Consider the following 7710-nt stretch of genomic DNA (forward strand, 5'->3'; position numbering starts at 1 on the left):
ATGGATGGAAACAAAGCACTGGAGAGTTCTGAAGAGGTAGCACCTAGCACCTGTCCCTATTGTAAATGCATCTAACAGTGGTATCAATAGGGAATAGAATGTATTTTTCTTTTGTAGCACCAGCAGCACGCAGTATGAGGCAATAATAGTTGTCTTGATCGGAGTAATATGCTATCCATACTGCAATAGCTCACCTGTAAATTAATTTCAGATAACAGAGGTAATATTGTAGAATATAGAATCTATTTGAATTGTCCTTCCCATTATTAAGGAGTGGGTTTCCTATACTGTTATTGCATATGCAGCAAGTTCAAGGGCTGCCAATAATTAGGACGCACTCCAATGCACATTTGAAGAGACGTAGTGGAGGGCCTCAGTTAAAAATGTATTTTCTATAATTAACCGCTTCCCGACCACCCACTGTATACACAGAGCCCAAGCAGCGCCGACGTTTATAAACGGTTGGTGGTCCCGCAGCGCTCAGGACCCCCAGGGTCCTGGAAGCGCTGCGGGTGCGGTGCAGAGCAAAGGCTCTGACAGGGGACATCATCGGGACCTGATTGGATCAGGTCCCAATGATGTTAACCATTTGCTATCTTCTATATGCCACGATCTATAGCGATCGTGGAATTTAGAAGATAGTGAGAGGAGAGGGGGTCGTCCACTTACCTCTCCGACAGCCCCCTGATGCCTGACAGGACCTGCCGTTGTCATGGCAGCCGGAGGTCACATGACCGCCTCCAGGTCTGCCATGTACGGTGTCCTGCTAGACTCACCCTGCAGCTGAAGTCTAGCAGGAGACACTGACTGTGAAACAGTCAGCAAAGCTCTCATGCAATGCAATACATGTCTATTGCATTGCATGAGAACAGTGATTAGAAAAATAAAAATTATTGTCCCATACAGGGACTAAGTAAAAATGTAAAAAAAAGTCTAAAAAATGTTTTCAAACTGTTTAAAAAAAATCACAAAATAAATAAATAAAATATTAAACCAATAAATCCGTATATTTATGCAAAAACATAAAAAGCACACATATTTGGCATCGCTGCGTCTGAAACAACCCGATCTATAAAACTGTCACACTAATTAACTCCTTCTGTGTACACCGTAATAAAAATAAATAAAAAACGGAGCAAAAAACTATGGTTTTTCAGCATATCGCCAAACAAAAAGTGGAAAAAAATGCGATCAAAAAGTAAAATGGAAATAAAAATGTTACCTCTGAAAACGTCATCTTGTTCTGCAAAAAAAAAGCCGCCGTATAGCTCCATCAGCCCAAAAATAAAAAAGTTATAGCTCTCAGAATAAAGCGATGCAAAAAAATATTTTTTCTATAAAATTGTTTTATTGTGTAAAAGCGCCAAAACATAAAAAAAATATGGTAAGTGTAGTATCGCTGTAAACGTACTGACCCGAAGAATAATGCTAACTTATCACTTTTACCACACGCAAAACGGCATAAAAAAGACCTCAAAAAACAATTCCTGAATTGTTGGTTTTTGTTAATATCACGCACCCAAAAATGAAATGTCAACTCGTCCCGCAAAAAACAAGCCATCACATGACTCTGTCGGCCGAAATATGGAAAAATTATAGCTCTCAAAATATGGCGATGCAAAAACTAGATTTTGCAAAAAAAAGCGTCTTTTAGTGTGTGACAGCTGTCAGTCATAAAAACACAATATAAATCTGGTATCTCTGTAATCACACCAACCCGAAGAATAAAGTAATCTCATCACTTATACCGCACAAGGAACGGTGTAAAAAATAAATAAAACCAAATCTTCACCTGCTACTGATTTGTTTATTATGTCTCCCAAGGATCGCAGTAAGGCTCGGCGCACATTTATCCTGCACTCTGCGCTGAGCACTTACACCAGAGTTTCCGTGTAAATCTCTGAAATATGTGATTCAGACGGAACCCATGACGGAAGATTCCCTGTAATGAGGCAGATATAGGCCACTGTGGATGCCTTCTGGCCTGTGATCCCACGGTGTCAGTTTTTTTAGGCGTGCATAAAAGTGCGGTTGGCCACAGTTTTGTGCACTTCTGAAAAAAAGGACACCGCTAAACAGAGGCCAGACGGAGTCCAGAGTAACTCTGCTGCCTCATTACAGTGAATGGATCCCGCAGGGGTTTCATCTGAATTACATCACTTGGAAATTTAGATGGAAATCCCGATGTAAGTGCTTAGCATAGAGCGCCGGATAAACAATATGTAAAATGTTCCCAATAAAAGCTTCAACTCAGTCCTCAAAAAAAGCTAGTCCCCACTCAGGTCCGTTATCTGTTAAAAAATATAAGGGACTTCCAAGTTACTGGTAGCAGAAAGGCTCTGGAAAAGCGAAATGGTCCTTGCCCCCCAAAAGAAATTCAGAAAATGTTGTGCTCCCAAATCCAAATGCCTATTCTACAATAATTTGTTCTCCAATTGTCAAATAGCGCTCCGTCCCTCCCAGATCTTGCCGTATGGCTAAGCGGTACGATACAGCCACATATGGGGTATTGCCACTTTTAGAAGAAATTGTGTGACACATTTCGGCACCATTTTTACCCATTGCCCTGTGTGAAAATGTAAAATCTGAGGGTAAAACATTTTTTTGTGGTAAAAATATAATTATGTTTTCTTCACTGCCCAATGGTATAAATTTAAAAATTTAAAAATACTCACTACTTCCCTAGATGAATTCCGTGAGAGGTGTAGTTTACAAAATGGGGTCATTTGTGGGGGTTTCTGCTGTTTCGGCATGTCAGCGACTCTTCAAATGTGACATGGTGTCTGCAACCTATCCCAGCCAACATAGCGCTCCTTTCTCTTCCGAACCCTGCCGTACATCAAAGCAATGGTTTTCCCCCACATATGGGGTATCGGCATACTCAGGAGAAATTGCACAGCAAATTTCATGGTGCAATTTCTCCTGTTACTGACGTGCCCCCTGGGCCTGTGTTGTGCAGGGGATACCCGGAGCCGGATCGCTGGGGGTTGTAGTCTTCCGTGGCTGTGACCCGGTCCGTGCCCAGGGCGGTCAAACCAGTGGCAGTCTTAGTGTAATAACAAAAGTCCGACAACGCCACCCGTGGATTGCGGTCAGTGGGGACCACCACTGCGCTGCAGACCGCTGAGGCTGATGTTGTATGCGCAGCCAAGTATGGGATAACTCCCCACGGGAGAAGTATAGCCTCAGGGCAGCTAGTGTGGATGATGGGAGTGATGGTGTGAGCGTCCCAGTACTAATGGTGCTGGTGCGGCGATGAAACACAGAGACGTGTGGTTGCAGTTTCCAATGCTTTACTCACAGTTCTTTACTGGTCCTAGTCACCTCTGTACCGGCAGTGACTGCCTAAGCCGTGCTGCGTCCACCAGGCAAGGAGCTCGACCAACTCCCAGGCAATTCCAGAGCGTGGCACAGGGCTCCCTTCTCTTCCTTTCTCTGGCCGTCCCCACCAGTGACCCACCTTTGTCCAGCTTCCTCGGGCCTTCTCTTGGCGAAACCTATCTCCGGTTTCCCTGACCCTATGTGGTATGCTTTCCTGGTGGATGTAGTGAGGGGTCGCACCAAGATGTGGTCACAACCTCCAGTCTTTGGCTGAGGAATCTGTTGCCTCCACCAACTTGGGTTCCGGTACCCTGCTCTGCCAACCCGTCACCCGCAATCTCCTGGGCCTATGGGGTTCCTTCTTCTCTCGTGTCTCTGGGCCTCTCTTAATGTGCTGTTCCTTGTTTCCTTTCTGTTCCAGTTCCTTGCTGTTTCTGTTCCTCTCCTCTGGCTCTGGCCTCCTCTCCAGGCCTGCCTCGTGGAGCTGGGCCCAGAGTGAGCCACAGCTCCCTGTCAGCCGTCTCTGGCTGAACTCCTCCCTTGAACTGAACAGACTGACCTTGAACTAAGATGGTGCCCACCTTATATACCTCCCTCTATGTTTGAGCCCAGGTGACTAGCAACCAATGGGCTCCTACCTATGCCCAGAGACCCACCCCTATCTGCTCCTACACCACTGGATTTTCCTCCCCCTCCCCACTCCAGCCAGGGACAGAAGCTGTCGTGCCTGCACTTCTGTGGGAGCACCGTTGAGCTGTCCCTCGGAAATGGGGTGTGTGTGGTGCATGCAGCTAAACGAGCCCTGGTCCACACTCCATCCTTACCCGGGAGTGGAATATCACACCTCTGGTTCGAGGTGCAATACCCCTGTAGCAGCCGAGCCCTTATGATAATGCAAAATTAGGGGATGAAAAACATTTTTTTGTGGAAAAAATGTGAAAATTTTATTTTTACGGTTCAATATTATAAACTTCTGTGAAGCACCTGGGGGCGCAAGGTGCTCACCACACATCTAGATAAGTTCCCTAAGGGGTCTAGTTTCCAAAATGGTGTCACTTGTGGGGTGTTTCCACTGTTTAGGCACATCAGGGGCTCCCCAAATGCAACATGGCGTCCGCTAATTATTCAAGCAAATTTTACATTCAAAAAGTCAAATGGCGCTCCTTCCCTTCCAAACCCTGCCGTGTGCCCAAACAGTGGTTTTCCCCCACATATGGGGTATCAGCATTCTCAGGAGAAATTGCACAACAAATTTCATGGTGCAGTTTCTCCTGTTACCCTTATGTCAATGCAAAATTAAGGGATAAAAAACGTTTTTTTGTGGGAAAAAAGTGAAAATTTTATTTTTACAGCTCAATATTATAAACTTCTGTGAAGCACCTGGGGGTTAAAGGTGCTCACCACACATCTAGATAAGTTTCTTAAGGGGTCTAGTTTCCAAAATGGTGTCACTTGTGGGGGGTTTCACTGTTTAGGCACATCAGGAGCTCTCCAAATGCAACATGGCGTCCGCTAATTATTCAAACTAATTTTACATTCAAAAAGTCTAATGGCGCTCCTTCCCTTCCGAACCCTGCAGTGCGCCCAAACAGTGGTTTTCCCTCACATATGGGGTATCAGTGTGCTCAGGAGAAATTGCACTACAAATTGTGTAGTCCATTTTTTCCTGTTGCCCTTTTGAAAATAAAAAAATTGGGTCTAAAGTAACATTTTTATGAAAAAAAGTTAAATGTTCATTGTTTTCTTCCACATTCCAAAAATTCCCGTGAAACACCTGAAGGGTTAATAAACTTCTTGAATGTGGTTTTGAGCACCTTGAGGGGTGCAGTTTTTAGAATGGTGTCACTTTTGGGTATTTTCTGTCATAAAGGTCCCTCAAAGTCACTTCAAAAAAGTGGTCCCTAAAAAAATGTTTTTGTAAATTTTGTTGGAAAAATGAGAAATCTCTGGTATACTTTTAACCCTTATAGCTTCCTAACAAAAAAAAATTTTGGTTCCAAAATTGTGCTGATGTAAAGTAGACATGTGGGAAATGTTATTTATTAACTATTTTGTGTGACATATCTCTCTGAATTAAGGGCATGAAAATTCAAAGTTTGAAAATTGCAAAATTTTCAAATTTTCGCCAAATTTCTGATTTTTTCACAAATAAAAGCAAGTGATATCGAAGAAATTTTACCACTATCATGAAGTACAATATGTCACGAAAGAACAATCTCAGAATCAGGGGAATCCGTTGAAGCATTCCAGAGTAATTACTTCATAAAGTGACAGTGGTCAGAATTGAAAAAATTGGCCTGGTCACGAAGGCAAAAACAGACTCTGGCGCAAAGTGGTTAAGGAGTGGGTCTCCTAGACTAGTAATGCCCATCTAATAAGTGCATGGGCTGAAAAACATTGACCCCTGGGGGGTATACATATATATTATATATGAAGTTAGAGGTAGGCCTCTAAACACCCTTAAAAAAATTATATGATCACCCTGGTGATTTAGTGGTGGAGGATGAGGAAAAGGAAAAGGAGGGCGACATAAAATGGAAGAAATCCTGAAGCGTATACCTATGTCTGGGTGTGAAGGGTTGCATGAGAATCGACCCCCAAAAAATAAAACGCTGGATTTGAGTTTATATTCCGATGCTATCATCCGGTGGTGTTGAGAAGTCTGGCCCAATCCAGCTCTTGTTCATTTTGATAAGAGTCAGCCTGTCAGCATTTTCTGTTGACAGGCGGATGTGCCTATCAGTTATATCAATTTTAATGCCCCCGGTGGCACTAAAAACTATCTCTGACAAAACGCTAGCGGCCAGGACCTCCAAAGCGTAGAGAAACAGTTCATGTCACGTGTCCAGCTTGGATGCCCAATAGTTGAAAGGTACAGAGTTATCACGGAGGACGCTAGTACGGTCGCCAAGGTACTCCTTCAGCATCTTCCAAAACTTTTCCCTCCTTGTCAGAGTACCCTGCGTATCAGGGCCTGGGCGCTGGGAGTGTCTAAGAAAACTGTCCCAGACCTTTGCCAGTGTTCCCCTGCCTCTGCCGCATCTGGTTTGTGTCTCCCTCGCCTGTACTCCTTTGTTTGGTTGTCCAGGGAACTGTGACCACTGCCATCAGCATTGTTAGATGGTAATTGTTTTAATAATTCTTCAACAAGGGCCTTCTGGTACTGCAACATTTTATTAGACCTCTCCGCCACAGGAAGGAGAGATAGAAGGCTCTCATTGTAGCATGAGTCTATAAGTTCTCCTTGTAGCGTGGGTCTAAAACCATACACACAGAAATCTAAGTGCCATCAATACCCAGCAGCTTATGAATAATCTACAGTCATCTTTAGCTCCCGTCCTCTCCCTCTCCTGTCAGCCCTGGCACATGATGCAAACACATTTTCTCCAAAGCTGCTGAAGGTGCGTTGAGCGCCTGTGGAGAAAATCACTTTAAGCAGAAGACTTCACCGACTATAAATTCATGCTCAAAACTTATAACTCTGCTCTCCATCTGGCTAAACTAGTCTTCTTTATCACCCTCATCACATCTCTAGCAAACAATCCCAAACCACTCTTTAAAACCTTCTACTCCCTCCTGAGCCCTAAAGTACAGACCCCCGTCATCACCAACCTAAGCGCTGACGATCTGGCCATTTATTTCCTACAAAAAGTCTATCATATCCGTCCAGACATTTTTGGCACAATCCCCTCAGACTCTGGATTCCCTTCTCTCCTGCACCTCAAGGTCACTTTCCATCCTTGAGCCTGTCATAGAAAAAGAAGTCACCAGACTCCTCACTTCTTCTTGCCCTGCAACCTGCAACAGTGGCCCTATTCCCTCACATCTCCTTCAGTCCCTTTCACCAGCTGTCACTACCCACTTAACTAAAATATTTAACCTTTCTATTTCTTCGGATATCTTTCCCTCTTCATTCATACATGCAATCATAACCCCTTTTCTTAAAAAGCCATCCCTGGACCAGAACTGCGCTGCTAACTACAGACCGGTCTCTAATCTTCCTTTCATCTCTAAACTCCTGGAACGCTTGGTCCACTCCTGTCTCATCCACTATCTCTCAGATAACACTCTTTTCGTCCCTTTACAATCTGGTTTCTGCTCTTCAAACTCTACTGAAACTGCCCTCACTAAAGTCTCTAATGATCTGCTAACAGCTAAATCCAATTGCCGCTACTCTCTGCTGCATCTCCTGGATCTCTCTGCCGCATTTGACACTGTGGATTACCATCTCCTCCTCACTATGATCCGCTCTATAGGCCTCAAGGACACTGTTCTCTCCTCGTTCTCCCTCTCCTCAGGCCATCCACGCTGAACAGACGGTATGAATGTGGTGTGGGTAGTACCGTCTGTAGGGCAGGAAACCAGCTCCTGTTCCTCCTCCTCCTCATT

The sequence above is a fragment of the Phyllobates terribilis genome, unplaced genomic scaffold (assembly GCF_046119375.1).
Source record: "Phyllobates terribilis strain yellow unplaced genomic scaffold, ASM4611937v1 Scaffold_3__8_contigs__length_932513732, whole genome shotgun sequence".
Lineage (NCBI taxonomy): Eukaryota > Metazoa > Chordata > Amphibia > Anura > Dendrobatidae > Phyllobates > Phyllobates terribilis.